The following is a 14,867-nucleotide window of genomic DNA, read 5'->3' as shown; positions in this document are numbered from 1 at the left end:
AGAAACATCTCAAGGATGATCAATGGAAACAGGATGCACCTGAGCTCAATATGGATTCTCATAGCAAAGGGTATGAATACTTGTGTAAATKATGTATCTGTTTTTCTCTTTTGAATATATTTTGCTATGATACTAAAAACCTGTTTTGCGTTTTGTCAAAATTGTTTATTAAATCCATTTTAGAATAAGGATGTAACGTAACAAATTGAGTAAAAAGCCAAGGGGCCTGAATAGTTTCCGAATGCACTGAATGCACTACATGATCAAACGTATGGGGACACCCGCTCATCAAACATCTCATTGCAAAATCATGGGCATTAATATGGAGTTGGTCCCRCCTTTGCAGTTATAACAGCCTCCACTCTTCTGGGAAAGCTTTCAACCAGATGTTGGAACATTGCTGCGGGGACTTTCTTCCATTCAACCACAAGAGCATTAGTGAGGGCGGGCACTGATGTTGGGCTATTAGGCCAGGCTTGCYGTCGGCGTTCCAATGCATCCCCAAGGTGTTTAATGGGGTTGAGGTCAGGGCTCTGTGCAGGCCAGGCAAATTCTTTGACAACAATCTCGACAAACCATTTCTGTATGGACCTRGCTTTGTGCGCTGGGACATTGTCATGTTAAAACAGGAAAGGCTTTTCCCCAAACTGCTGCCACAAAGTTGGAAGCACAAAATCGTCTCGAATGTCATTGTATGCTGTAGCTTTAAGATTTCCCTTCACTGGAACTAAGAGGCCTGGCCCAAATCATGAAAAACAGCCCCAGACCATTATTCCTCCTCCACCAAACTTTACAGTTAGCACTATGCATTGGGGCAGGTAGCGTTCTCCTGGCATCCGCCAAACCCAGATTCGTCCATCGGACTGCCAGATGGTGAAGCGTGATTCATCACTCCAGAGAACGCGTTTCCACTGCTCCAGAGTCCAATAGTGACAAGCTTTACACCACTCCAGACGACGCATGGCATGGTGATCTTAYGCTTGTGTGCGTTGCTCGGCCATGGAAATCCATTTCATGAATCTCCTGACAAACAGTTCTTGTGCTAATGTTGCTTCCAGAGGCCGTTTGAAATTCGGTGGTAAGTGTTGCAACTGGGGACAGGTGATGTTTATACGCCATGCATTTCAGCACTCAACGGTCCCGTTCTGTGAGCTTGTGTGACCTACCACTTTGCGGCTGAGCTGTTGTTGCTCCTGGATGTTTTCACTTCACAATAACAGCACCTACAGTTGACCAGGGGCAGCTCTAGCAGGGCAGAAATTTGACAAACTGACTTGTTGTAACGGTGGCATCCTATGACAGTGCCACGTTGAAAGTCACTGAGCTCTTCAGTAAGGCCATTCTACTTACAATGTTTGTCTATGGAGATTGCATGGCTGTCTGCTCGATATTTTTTACACCTGTCATCAACGGGTGTGGCTGAAATTGCCGAATCCACTCATTTGAAGGGGTGTCCACATACTTTTGTATATGTATTGTATATAGCACTTTTTTTTMGGAATCTGAAATGTTCTTTAATCTCATCCAGGGAACCAACACGTTACAGGTAGCCTATGTAGAACCAAAAATAACACTTTTTTTCTAAGAGTGTGGGTTGATAACTCCATTTTTTAATGCTCAGCCCTAACTCGATTTGCATTGCCCTGTTGAATCCATCGACGCATTTCAAGGACAGATCCCCTCTTTACTGGAATGATGTAGRCTAGATGTTTCCAAAGCTGCTGTGCTTATACTTACAGTTAAACGATACATTTTATGATGATAATTGCTGAACAAATACAATGAAAAAGTTATATATTTATATATTTTAGTTAAGGGGTTTATTAACCCGATTTCCATAGCTTATTTTATTCGATTAAATATCCGTTACTAGTTTTATAGTTTTCTATTTCTTCGATTTTTCTTCGAGCTTTGGCGTAATTGCTCGTTTGGATCAATGAAAAGAGAGAAGTAATCGCTTGGGCGTACTGAGAAAACAGATCGTCAATGTATCCCAGCACACAATGAAAAGGGCGGTGGCGCTCGCTCGCTCGCTCGCTCTCCCTCGGATAAAAAAAAACTACTAGTCTGCTCAAATACATTCTCTTAGAAATGTCAAAAAACGATCGACTGTTGAAAATAATGATACAAATTAGTATTCGTATTCCCGAGGTGTGAATGGCATTTTTCTTTTTTTTGGACGCTGTTTTCAATCCGAGGTGCTGAAATGCAGCCAGCACAGTTGGAGAGCAAGGCTCCCCCCTCCCCCGCTGCCCACAGACACCATCGCAAAGAGAGAGGGAGGGGGAAGGAGAGAGAGGAGAGATAGAGAGAGGGAGAAAGCGATAGGCAGCACCCGTGAGAGGGAAACAAGAGTCAGCCGCGCGGAGGAGAGAAGAGAGAAAAAAAGCAGTAACCAAACAGACAAAGGAAAACATGGATGTAACGGAAAAACGTCCTTTTAAACAAGCACATGTACAGGAGAGGATGCTTTGGTCGTCCTGCACATAGTAGGGGGTAACGCACGGACTCTTCCCCAGTTTTTAATGTGGCGGGTGGGGACGCACGGCAAGCTAAAAAGGCGGAAAGCTTTCTCTAATCCGTCTGCGGATCCTGCCTGCTTGCAATGGCTGTGGCGGCGCGATGCTGTTACAGCATAACGCAGAATGTGCCTTTTACTTTTTATTTGGTAATTTTTCTACTCAGTGGCCTTACAAATGCACAAATACGATACACCATTCCGGAGGAGCTGGAGAATGGGGCTGTGGTCGGCGACATTGTTCGAGATTTGGGTCTGGACCTGCGAAAGCTCTCTTCCCGACGCATCCGAATCACGACGGACAGCGCAAGGAGATATTTCAACATAAATCATAAAAACGGCAAGCTGTCGGTGAGTGACCGCATCGACCGAGAGACGCTGTGTGAATTCAGCGGCACATGTTCCCTCAACCTAGAGGTGGTGGTTGAGAACCCGCTCGAAGTGCACAACGTGGAGGTGGAGATTCTGGATGCGAATGACAACTCGCCACAGTTCCCCCGGGACGAGTACCAGCTGGAGATCTCGGAGTCCGCTATAACGGGGTCCCGGTTCCCCATCGAAGGCGCGCAGGATGCAGACGAGGGCTCAAATTCGGTTCGGCTCTATCGGCTCAGCAACAACGAGCACCTTGCGCTGGACTCCAACAAGCCCGTGGCAAACAGCAAGCACATCGAGCTCGTGCTCAAAAAGCCATTTGACCGCGAGCATACACCGTCTCATCAGTTCATACTGACAGCTGTCGACGGAGGCACCCCGGCGCGCACGGGCACAGCCAAAATCAACGTTCATGTCCTGGATTCCAACGACAATGTGCCCGCGTTCGACAACTCCGTGTACAAAGTGAAACTGTTAGAGAACTCGCCCAAGGGCGCTCTGGTGATAAAGTTAAACGCCACAGACCCGGATGAAGGCACAAACGGGGAGGTGTTTTACTCTTTCAGCAGTTACACGCCAGAGAGGGTGAGACAAATGTTCTCCATGGACACAGATACAGGAGAGATCCGAGTGAAGAACAACATAGACTATGAGGAGACTAACTCCTATGAGATGTACATACAAGCTATGGACAGGGGCCCTTCTGCGGTGGCCGTCCACTGTAAAGTGGTTGTAGAGGTTTTGGATGTGAATGACAATATCCCAGAGATCGTGCTGTCCTCTCTGTCCAGCCCAGTCCGTGAGGACGCTCGGGCGGACACGGTGGTGGCCTTGATCAGCGTTAATGACCGGGACTCCGCCCAGAACAAACAGGTGACCCTGGAGATCCAACCTGGCCTCCCCTTTAAGATCAAGTCCTTCCGGAACCACTACACCTTAGTCACRTCTGCCTTCCTAGACCGGGAAACCATCTCCACCTACAATGTCACGGTAACCGCCATTGACGGAGGGACCCCGGCCCTCTCCTCACACATGACCATTAAAGTTGACGTGGCGGATGTCAATGACAACCCTCCTCGCTTCGAACAGACGTCCTACACAGTGTACATGACAGAGAACAACGCGCCCGGGGCCTCAATGTGCGTGGTGAAGGCTCTGGACGCAGACGCCGGGGAGAATGCTCGCATCACCTACACCGTCCTCAATGACAACAACCACGGAATCCCCGTGGCAAGCTACGTCAGCATCAAACCCGACACGGGCGAGGCCTATGCCCTGCGAGCCTTCGACTTTGAGAAGCTCAGAGAGTTCCACTTCCAGGTGAAAGCCCAGGATGGTGGCGTGCCGCCCCTCAGCCGTGTGGCAACCGTCTATGTTTACATCATGGACCAGAACGACCACTCCCCCAGGATAGTCCATCCTCCAGCCAATGGGACGCGGACCACTGAGACGCTGATGAAGAATGCGGAGGCGGGGGCTCTGGTGACCAAGGTGGTGGCGTGGGACGGGGACGCGGGTCAGAACGCCTGGCTGGTGTACGCCCTGGAGCAGATCACCTCCGAGCTGGACCTGTTTAAAGTCCATGAGCACACGGGGGAGATCCGCACCACGCGGCGTGTCAGCGAGGAAAACTCCACCTCCTTCCTGCTCACCGTGCTGGTCCACGACCATGGCCTCCCGCCACTCTCCTCCACCGCCACCATCAATGTGCACGTCATGGAGCTGCCGCCCAAGCTGACCCCTGACCCCAAACGTATCATCAGGCCTCACAGCCCACTACTGTTCTCCAACGTGACCCTCTACCTGATCGTGGCCCTGAGCGCCACCACCTTTGTGTTCCTGGTCACCATTGTGGTGCTGGCCATCGTCCGCTGCCACGCCTACTGCACCCAGCCCGGCTCCTGCTCCCCATGCTGTGTGTCCCAAAAGAGAGTCCCCGAGGGGGGCACCTCGGCCGGCGGGGGTGGAGGGTCATTGGGTCGAGGTGGAGGTGGTGGGGGAGGTGGAGGAGGAGGTCAGGGTCAACCCAACAATAACGTTGCTCTGCGGAGAGACCTGAAAGTGGAGCCTCACTACATTGAGGTGCGGGGGAACGGCTCCATGACCAAAACGTACTGCTATAAGACATGTATGACGGCCACGTCGGGGAGTGACACCTTCATGTTCTATAACACGGGCCGGCCCCACAGCGGCACCTGGGGCTCCGGGGGATACGTTACCAGCCAGAGTGGACAGAGCCAGATGTTTGTGCGCAGGCTCAGCATGCCAGACGCAACTGCGATACAGGTGTGTGTGTGTGTGTGTGTGTGTCGTCATCCCATCCCAACAACACATCCCAACTGACTGGAAAGCCAGTTGGTTTTTTGGGAGATGTATTATTTGGGTTTTTCCCCTAAGCAGGGTTTTGTGGAACAGTGTTTGGCATTTACATTTTTCATGCAGGGAGGAGTGTAGAGGAGTTTTCATATTTTTTGTTGTGTTTATGCAATATTCAACTCTGCTCTTTTAAAAAAAAWRRMYWTTTRWAWWWTYTTTTTMTTGCAGATATGGTCAAGTTTGWAARCACCGAAATAATTTATACGCTTTTGTGTCACGGGCCTTGAGAATCGAAAACCTGAAAATCACAGTGCCCCTCCCAGTTCTTCTTTTTATCATTTGTTTCTTTTTGTCAGAAGGTTACCTGGGTTACCTGAACTAATTGCATTGTGTTGCAGTAGTAAAGGTGTTTTTGCTGTGTAAATGCTCTGTTGTGAGCTCTGTCTGTACATTACGTACATGCATGCAGTGTCGGAAAATATGTTCTCTAATTTCTCGAGCACTTTGTGAAGTTTTTTTCATTTTAGCTGTGTGGGGTGCAGGCAAGTTAAGAGCTTCTTTTCGGGAGCTGTGCGCTTGTGTGCATGTTTGTGTTGGTGGGTGGAAACGCTCTTATCTCTGTGTTGTGTGTGTGTGTGTGTGTGTGGTGCTCGGAGCCTCTTTAGAGAGCCTGAATCATCAGAAACAAACGGCAGCTACCAGATGTTTTATGCGCCTCGCTCCTCCGTGGTCGTTTAGAGAGCTGTTACAAAAATACTCGTATTCAGGGAAAACTTCTCTCTCTCTCTCTCTCTCTCCATATCTCACTCACCTTCTTCTCTCTGTTGTGTACTGTACTGCTACAACCTTTGTCAGTAGTACTACACTCAAGAGACAACTGCAACATATCTTGGTTATTTGCGATGATATTGTTTTGGAAATGAAATGGGGTCGATGGTTTAGAAACTGACCGTTTCTAAAGGGGCAGTGGGATTGCTTTGATCGCTTTATTCTAGAACATGTCTGTACAGTTGAATAGACTTTTGTAAACTTGATTGGAATGCTAGGTTTAGTGTGTAAAGGGTTATTGTGATTGACTGGGTGAGGTGGTACTAGACCAATCTGATTGGTCCTCTGGTTCTGGTTCAATGGGCAAAGACTAGTCTGGTGTGGTCTCTCTGAACAGAGAGGTAGTCTGGGCATTAGTGTTGCTCTCTCCAACTTAAATAGTCATGGGTCTTACTCCATTACAATCCCCACGGGTCAGTCACGCTCAGGGCAAATGCCCTGAGTTTGGTTTAGTGGGTTAGCAATGGAATGTGAGGGAGATAGACAGACTCTGCGCTGGATTAAAGTCCCATCTTCAGTTCACTGAGTTTTCTCATTTGGCATCATTTGAGAAGCAGGGAAAAACAGAATCAAACTATTAGTAGCTATGTGTCCAGTGCCTTTACATCATTAATGGAGAGGTTCATTCCAGGTGTAAAGTGGAATCTGGTGACTGTTGCCATAGGAAACTGTTCTGACTGCATGGTTGTCAAAGAAAACACATTAGAGAAAAGGACAATTATGACCAAAAAATATGTACATTATCGACACGGCTAATTTAAAATTAAGGTAACATTTAAGCCTTCAAAGAGATGGATTGGGATCTTAGGCACTTTAATACACATGTGTAGCTTAATTTATGAATTGGAATTCGTAACATATCATACGAATCGCAAGAATTTAATTATTGTTATTTCGCTAAACAAATTCAGGACGTAACATATACAAAATGGAATACGTTTTGCACAGTTGTGAAATGATTTCGGGGATCGGTTTTTGCTCATGAGCTCTATTTTCAAAACTATTGGCTGAAATTATACACAATAAAAATGAATCAAGAAGAAATGAGGTAGGGGGAGTAAAAGAGGATGAAAYGGGTGAAATAATGAGGCAGGGGGAGTAAAAGAGGATGAAAAGGGTGAAATAATGAGGTAGGGCGAGTAAAGGGGGATGAAAAGGGTGAAATAATGAGGCAGGGGGAGTAAAAGAGGATGAAAAGGGTGAAATAATGAGGCAGGGGGAGTAAAAGAGGATGAAAAGGGTGAAATAAAGAGGTAGGGGAGTAAAATGGGATGAGAAAGGTAAAATAAAGGGGTAGGGGAGTAAAAGAGGATGAAAATGGTGAAAAAAAACAATGTTCAGGTAATTGCTCCTCTATCCCTGGTGGTTTCCCTCATTAAATGCCAGTCGTGTTTGCTCTAGCTTTGTAATGAACTGTCGGCGACGGGTTTCTCGATACCACGGTGGGATTGATCGGTTCCATGAGGACGGGGAAAGCAAGGTGATTGGACAAGGCGTTCGATGGTGGAGGTGCGAGCGCTGTATCCATGCGAGGGGTGTCCACTCAGAGGCAGAGAGAGAAAGAAAAAAAAACAGGGCCTTATTAACATTTGTGTTCACACAGCGAGGCAGGGAGGAAGGGAGTACACAGGAAACCCATAGGGATAAAAACATATCTTTATTTATTTCTCTCTCTCTCTTTCTCTCTCTCTCTCTCTCTCTCTTTTCTCTCTCTCTCTGTGTTTCTCTCTCTGTGTTTCTCTCTCTCTGTGTTTCTCTCTCTGTTTCTCTCTCTCTCTCTCTCTCTCTCTCTCAGATACAGAAAACAAATTCAAATTCACAATATCAACTCTCCGACATTGCGCTACGCCCTGTGTGTATTGCTGATAGACTCAGAGCCTGTATGTGTGTAGGGCTGCATCCGACTGCGGGTGTGTTTCAGGGTCCAGATGCTCCTCTCTAACCTGCGGTGCTAGTGGGAGTCTGTTCTAATGTACACACACACACACACACACACACACACACACCGTAAGGACGGCCAGACCACTCCCCCAAGCAGTTACTCCAGGGCAACTGCTTAGTGGCAGCGTTTATATTTCTATGGAATTGTTTATGAGAGTTGGAGTGTGGAGTGTTTAAGTCTCTCTTGTTTATGAGAGTTGGAGTGTGGAGTGTTAAGTCTCTCTGTTTATGAGAGTTGGGGTGTGGGAGTGTTTAAGTCTCTCTTGTTTATGAGAGTTGGAGTGTGGAGTGTTTAAGTCTCTCTTGTTTATGAGAGTTGAGTGTGGAGTGTTTAAGTCTCTCTTGTTTATGAGAGTTGGAGTGTGGGAGTGTTAAGTCTCTCTTGTTTATGAGAGTTGGAGTGTGGAGTGTTTAAGTCTCTCTTGTTTATGAGAGTTGGGAGTGTGGAGTGTTTAAGTCTCTCTTGTTATGAGAAGTTGGAGTGTGGAGTGTTTAAGTCCTTCTGTCTATGAGAGTTGGAGTGTGGAGTGTTAAGTCTCTCTTGTTTATGAGAGTTGGGGTGTGGAGTGTTTAAGTCTCTTTTGTTTATGAGAGTTGGAGTGTGGAGTGTTAAGTCTCTCTTGTTTATGAGAGTTAGAGTGTGGAGTGTTTAAGTCTCTCTTGTTATGAGAGTTGGAGTGTGGAGTGTTAAGTTCTCTTGTTTATGGAGTTGGAGTGTGGAGTGTTAAGTCTCTCTTGTTTATGAGAGTTAGAGTGTGGAGTGTTTAAGTCTCTCTTGTTTATGAGAGTTGGAGTGTGGAGTGTTAAGTCTCTTGTTATATGAGAGTTGGGTGTGGAGTGTTTAAGTCTCTCTTGTTTATGAGAGTTAGAGTGTGGAGTGTTAAGTCTCTCTTGTTTATGAGAGTTAGAGTGTGGAGTGTTAAGTCTCTCTTGTTTATGAGAGTTGGAGTGTGGAGTGTTTAAGTCTCTCTTGTTTATGAGAGTTAGAGTGTGGAGTGTTAAGTCTCTCTTGTTTATGAGAGTTAGAGTGTGGAGTGTTAAGTCTCTCTTGTTTATGAGAGTTAGAGTGTGGAGTGTTAAGTCTCTCTTGTTTATGAGAGTTAGAGTGTGGAGTGTTAAGTCTCTCTTGTTTATGAGAGTTGGAGTGTGGAGTGTTAAGTCTCTCTTGTTTATGAGAGTTGGAGTGTGGAGTGTTTAAAGTCTCTCTTGTTTATGAGAGTTGGAGTGTGGAGTGTTTAAGTCTCTCTTGTTTATGAGAGTTGGAGTGTGGAGTGTTAAGTCTCTCTTGTTTATGAGAGTTGAGTGTGGAGTGTTTAAGTCTCTTTTGTTTATGAGAGTTGGAGTGTGGAGTGTTAAGTCTCTCTTGTTTATGAGAGTTGGAGTGTGGAGTGTTTAAGTCTCTCTTGTTTATGAGAGTTGGAGTGTGGAGTGTTAAGTCTCTCTTGTTTATGAGAGTTGGAGTGTGGAGTGTTAAGTCTCTCTTGTTTATGAGAGTTAGAGTGTGGAGTGTTAAGTCTCTCTTGTTTTATGAGAGTTGAGTGTGGAGTGTTAAAGGCTTTGGAGTGTAAAATGTACCTTGTGCTGTTCAGGTGTGAAGCCTATTTCCATCCTTGGTTGTGCTAACAAAGTCTATTTTATCTGTAGAGTTTGTCACTGCTCCATAAGGTGTACTTCTTTATGGATTTGACGCAACTTCAATACAAATATGGTTTCTCTGAATCGCTGAGGTTTATACTGTGTCCCTGCTGCAGTGCTGATGAGTCTGTCCGTGTGTTGCTGTGGCACGTTGAGCTGTCTGTTTCCCTGTGGATGTAGATGATGTGATGGGATGTCTGAATGACTCCTGGAGGAATACCAGGTTTTTCTAATTTGGGCCACATATTGGATTTCAGGGTGATGAATGTGCTGCGTGGAGAGACTACYGTCGATTTTTCCATCTCCAGGAAGTTAACATCTGTCTTGTGGACAGCACAGGAAATGGGTAACCACTGTGAAGAAGGGAGAGCTTGTTCCTACCACTGATCTAGGATCAGATGTTTTTTTTTTTGTTGCCCCGTAATGGTTAGGGTTAGGAATGGGTAATCTGATCACTATGTGACACAAATACATTTCCATTAACTTTTTACAGTAAGACTTGTGTTTTTTAAAGCATGTTATCAACTTGGATACATCCCCAAGTGTTGGCTGGTATTCAGAGTTCACCTGTAGATGTCACTACAGACAGAGCCTGCAGACAGAGGTTATGGCCGTTTCACACGCCTCTCTCACCGCTCTGTTGTGATGGGGATGTCACATTTATTCTCTGTCCAGGTGCAGGCCTGAGGGGGTAAAGCTGATCTCYCCTCCCCCTCACCTCCCCCATCACCTCACCTCTCCTCCTCCACCTGTGACCTGAAACAGAAGGAGATGAGGAGAGATGGGGTGGGGGGATCCATGTGGTTACCATGGTGAGGTCTGTCGGACCAGCTCAGGCTGATACTGTGACAGTGACACACAAGGTTTTGATCAGAGGGGGAAAGGAGAATAAAATGAAAGAGACGGAGCGATAGCTGGATATAAAATGGAGGATATAGAGATAGGAGAGCACTGAGACGAATGAGGGGCAGTAGATTGGGGCTAGCATTTTTTCCAGATTCTTAAACCACGCCTAATACATAAAATACAAATAAATCAAATATTAAATTAGTAAGAAGGACATTCCGAGCGAAAGAGTGATAGAAAGCGAGGGAAAAAGAGGAAGGGTGGAGAGGTGGACAGCTCTGATGGAGCCCTTCGACAAAAACAGCGATGTGAGAATTCCGTTGGGTCGCCATTGTAACGGAGCGTATCCCCTGAAGCTGAGTGGTTTGACCCAGGAAAGGGGTGACCTGATGGAGCGTGGCAGAGAGGCAGGGTCAGGGGACCGGTCTGGTCTGGGCACTGAACAGGCGTATCTCTCAAAGTCATCACTCTCACAGAGGACAGGGAGGAGGGGAAGAGGGGAGGGGAGCAGGGGAGGTCCAGCACAACTCGTCACTCATTTCTCTCCACAGGCAGAGGCAAGCTGTTGCCTTCATGATGAGTGTTTGTGCATATATGTGTGTGCATGTACTTCACGCCATGACTTATTCATGAGAAGATATTAGGTTTTGCCTGTGTGATCTCTTTCAGTACCTAAGACTCCAATCCATTTCTCTCTGTCTCTCTTGCAGCCCAAGGTACCCAATTCAGACTGGCGTTACTCTGCTTCACTTAGGGCTGGGATGCAGAGGTAAGCACATAGAACTTTTTTACCCTACCTCAGAAGGTGCCCACTGTCCATTAGAATGTTACTTCGTGATTCATAATTCACCGGCATTCCATTCCTTTTAAACCCTCATAAATCATATGTTACTTTACCCATTCCCCTCCACTAGAAGTACTACTCACATTGCCGCTTGTCTAATTCAAATGGATACCAAACCCTATAGCACAACAGAAGATTTTCCTTCGGAGTCAGCCACACTCCAAAAAAGCAAGTTTTGTCTAATCTTGATTGTTGTCCAGTCGTGTGGTCCAGTGCTGCAAGGAAAGACCTAGTTAAGCTGCAGCTGGCCCAACACAAAGCGGCATGTTTGGCTCTTAATTGTAATCAGAGGGCTGATATAAATAGCTAAGAGTTGAGGAGAGACTGACTGCATCGCTTCTTCTTTTTATAAGAAACAAGAATGTTTTGAAAATCACAAATTGTTTGCATAGTCAATTTACACACAGATCAGACACACACACTTATCCCACCAGACATGCCACCAGGGGTCTTTTCACAGTCCCCAAAACCAGAACAAATTCAAGAAAACAAACAGTATTATATAGAGCCCTTATTGCATGGAACTTCCTCCCATCTCATATTGCTAAAATAAACAGCAAACCTGGTTTCAAAACCCAGATAAAGCAACACCTCGCGGCACAACGCCTCTCCCCTATTTGACCAGACAGTTTGTTTGTGTTCATTGATATGTAGGCTACGTGTGCCTTTAAAAAAATACATACGTAGTTCTGTCTTTGAGCTGTTCTTGTCTATTGATGTTCTGTATTATGTCATTCTGTATTATGTTTCATGTTTTGTGTGGACCCCAGGAAGAGTAGCTGCTGCTTTTGCAACAGCTAATGGGGATCCTAATAAAATACCAAAATACCACAATACATTACTATTAAACTAGATATTATCCTATTTATATTAGCTGTTCTACAGTATTCTATTAGCTTGGTTGTTAGACAGTAGTAGATAGACAGAGAGCGAGGGGTAATCAGGGTGTCAGTGATAGACTGAGGGGACAGACGGAGGGATGGAGAGAGAGAGAGGGGGATGGAGAGAGAGATGGAAGGGAGGGCAGTTGGGCGGAAATATGGCATTGTGAATGCGCAACACAACACAGGGATCACATACCCATGAGCCATTGGGCCACTAGCTGCTCTGGGATTGTCTGGGCTTGACCCAAACGTGGAGCATGCTAATGAGAGGGAGGGGCTAAGTTAACGAGCAGAGCCTGCCTTAATGAGCCAGGGGTAGCCAGGCGAACACATCACCCACTGCACTGCACTGCGGCCAGGTAATCTCATAAGTACCCCCGCAAACACACACACACACACACACACACTGCTCTGCTGCAGTACCGATCTCATGAACTGAGGATGACTGGCGGACCAGTCCCTCCGTCGGGAAAAACAGAAGTAGGTCATCGGCCACCGCCTCACCCAAACACTCACAAATATACACACACATATACACACACACACACACACACACACACACACACACACACACACACACACACACACACACACACACACACACACACACACACACACACACACACACACACACACACACACACACACACACACACACACACATAGAAGTCTTTCCCTCTGGCCATGGCAGACAGCACTGCGGCAGTGATGAGGGACATGAGAGATGACAGAATGGACAACGCTTTCACAGCTCCCTGTAAACAACGTCTGTCTGTCTGTCTGTCCAGAGACATGGTTCATCAGGGTCAGTGTGTGTGTGTATTTGTCATTGTTTTATGGTTTATCATTTATTGTTTAATGTGTCTGTCTCGTGTGTGTATGTGTGTCTGTGTGTCAGATTAATACAAGTTTAACATCTGAGTGTCATTGGTGTTACACAGATTCCCTCATAATTACAGCAGGGTTTAATGAGAGTTAATGTGCTTGAGCAAATCATTTTAATACATTAAATCGCTCTTGTCACTTTAGCATGGAGCCCTTTATCCATCCCTCCTCCTCTCTCTTCCCCTCCCTCCCTAAATCTGAGCTGTTGACTGATCTATTTATACTCTACTGAGATTACAGTTTGTTTGAAACATTCTGAGACATTTTGAGTGTATACCCCAAACAGCAATGCACTTGAGTAATGATTTTGACCTAGTTAGTTTTACAGCCCTAAATCTATTTCTCTGTAATTACGAACCCCGCTTAGCTAGAGGCTAGCATGTCTATGGGTTCAMTTTTACTGCACTAGTTGTAATAATGACAGGCAAAGAGAGAGATAGAAATGTTTGCCAATTTATTAAAAATAAAAAACAGAAATACCTTATTTACATAAGTATTCAGACCCTTTGCTATGAGACTTGAAATTGAGGTCAGGTGCATCCTGATTCCATTGATCATCCTTGAGATGTTTCTACAACTTTATTGGAGTCCACCTGTGGTAAATTCAGTTGATTGGACATGATTTGGAAAAGCACACACCTGTTTGTATATGGTCCCACAGTTGACAGGGCATTTCAGAGCAAAAACCAAGCCATGAGGTCGAAGAAATTGTCCGTAGAGCTCTGAGACAGGATTATGTCGAGGCACAGATCTGGGAAAGGGTACCAAAACATTTCTGCAGCATTGAAGGTCCCCAACAACACAGTGGCCTCCATCATTCTTAAATGGAAGAAGTTTGTAACCACCAAGACTCTCCCTAGAGCTGGCTGGCTGGCCAAATTGAGCAATCGGGAGAGAAGGACCTTGGTCAGGGAGGTGACCAAGAACCCGATGGTCACTCTGACAGAGCTCCAGAGCTCCTCTGTGGAGATCGGAGAACCTTCCAGAAGGATGACCATCTCCACAGCACTCCACCAATCAGGCCTTTGTGGTAGTGTGGCCAGATAGAAGCCACTCCTCAGTAAAAGGCACATGACAACCTGCTTGGAGTTTGCCAAAAGGCACCTAAAGGACTCTCAGACCATTAGAAACAAGATTCTCTGTTCTGATGAAACCAAGATTGAAAATCTTTGGCCAGAATGRCAAGTGTCTGGAGGAAACCTGGCACCATCCATACGGTGAAGCATGGTGGTGACAGCATCATGCTGTGGGGATGTTTTTCAGTGGCAGGGACTGGGAGACTAGTCAGGATCGAGAGAAAGATTAACGGAGCAAAGTACAGAGAGATTATTCATGAAAACCTGCTCCAGAGCGCTCAGCACTTCAGACTGGGGCGAAGGTTCACCTTCCAACAGGACAATGACCCTAAGCACACAGCCAAGACAACACAGGAGTGGCTTCAGGACAAGTCTCTGAATGTCCTTAAGTGGCCCAGCCAGAGCCCGGACTTGAAGCCGATCGAACATATCTGGAGAGCTTAAAATAGCTGTGCAACGACGCTCCCCATCCAACCTGACAGAGTTTGAGAGGATCTGCAGAGAAGAACGGGAGAAACTATAGATAGATAGATTATTTCGTGGTATTTGCAGGGTACAGTGAAAATCGTATGCTCTTGGCTCCAACAGAGCAGGTTAAATTAAAAATGAAGATACATTTTTTTTAAAGTGAATGAGACAAAATAAAGATGATAATAATAATAATAATAATAATATGCATATTTACAACTGTGGGGACAGGGTAAGAGTCCGTTTGGGAA

The 14,867-nt window shown here is 45.9% G+C and overlaps 1 pseudogene; it reads left to right on the top strand.

The window, feature by feature from the left end:
- The first annotated feature begins 2,132 nt into the window (after positions 1–2,132).
- Positions 2,133–14,867, top strand: part of LOC111965603 (protocadherin alpha-C2-like) — a 38,334-nt pseudogene continuing 25,599 nt past the window's right edge.

The sequence above is a fragment of the Salvelinus sp. IW2-2015 genome, linkage group LG6.2 (assembly GCF_002910315.2).
Source record: "Salvelinus sp. IW2-2015 linkage group LG6.2, ASM291031v2, whole genome shotgun sequence".
Taxonomy (NCBI): domain Eukaryota; kingdom Metazoa; phylum Chordata; class Actinopteri; order Salmoniformes; family Salmonidae; genus Salvelinus; species Salvelinus sp. IW2-2015.
The sequence above is the reverse complement of the archived record's forward strand: the minus strand, read 5'-3'. Positions and strand labels throughout refer to the sequence as shown.